Source organism: Arachis duranensis, chromosome 4 (assembly GCF_000817695.3).
Source record: "Arachis duranensis cultivar V14167 chromosome 4, aradu.V14167.gnm2.J7QH, whole genome shotgun sequence".
Lineage (NCBI taxonomy): Eukaryota > Viridiplantae > Streptophyta > Magnoliopsida > Fabales > Fabaceae > Arachis > Arachis duranensis.
This window is the reverse complement of record NC_029775.3, coordinates 48,873,817-48,874,920: the sequence shown is the minus strand read 5'-3', so window position 1 is coordinate 48,874,920 and position 1,104 is coordinate 48,873,817.

Below are 1,104 nucleotides of genomic sequence, written 5' to 3'. Positions count from 1 at the left end.
TTGTCCGAGCTCACTTCCCCTCCACCGTTGCCATCGCTTCCAATTCCTCTGCCGTCGTCGGTAAGCACAATTGCTTCAATTTAATTTTTCTTGTTTTGTACTTTTGTTAATAATAAGGGTTGCTAGGTTTTCTGATTTCTGTTTGAATTTGTTAATTTTTGCTTATTTTAAGATACTGAATTTCTAAAATAATGGTTGAATTGAATAATTTCTCATCATCAAATGTTCCTTAATTTACGTCTTTCTAACCACTATTGGATTCTTAATCCATGATTCTTAATCTTGTTCTTGATACTTGCACCTTATTTTTTTGTTTACTATTGGAAGGGAAATTTAGTTGATAATAGAGGAGATGCGAATGATCGTTGTGAAACAATGAAGAAGTTGAGGAATAAGATCGGCAAGTATGAGGTTGGTAGAACCATCGATGAAGGTACATTTGCCAAGAACACCGACACCGGAGATAGCGTTGTGATGAGCGGATAATTTATACGCTTTTTGGCATTGCCAATTGGCGCGCTCTCAATGGCTTTGGAAAGTAGACATCTTGGGCTTTCCAGAAATATATGATAGTCCATACTTTGCCCAAGATTTGATGGCCCAAACCGGCGTTCAAAGTCACCTTCAGAATTCCCAGCGTTAAACGCCGGAACTGGCACAAGGATGGGAGTTAAACGCCCAAACTGGCACCAAAGCTGGCGTTTAACTCCAAGAGAAGTCTCTACATGAAAATGCTTCAATGCTCAGCCCAAGCACAAACCAAGTGGGCCCGGAAGTGGATTTTTATGTCATTTACTCATCTCTGTAAACCCTAGGCTACTAGTTCTCTATAAGTAGGACCTTTTACTATTGTATTATCATCTTGGTAGCTATCTTTGTTCTTATGCTATCTTAGATCATTGGGAGGCTGGCCATTCGGCCATGCCTAGACCTTGTTCTTATGTATTTTCAACGGTGGAGTTTCTACACACCATAGACTAAAGTGTGGAGCTCTGCTGTACCTCGAGTATTAATGCAATTACTATTGTTCTTCTATTCAATTTCGCTTGTTCTTGTTCCAAGATATCACTTGTTCTTCAACTTGATGAATGTGATGATCCGTGA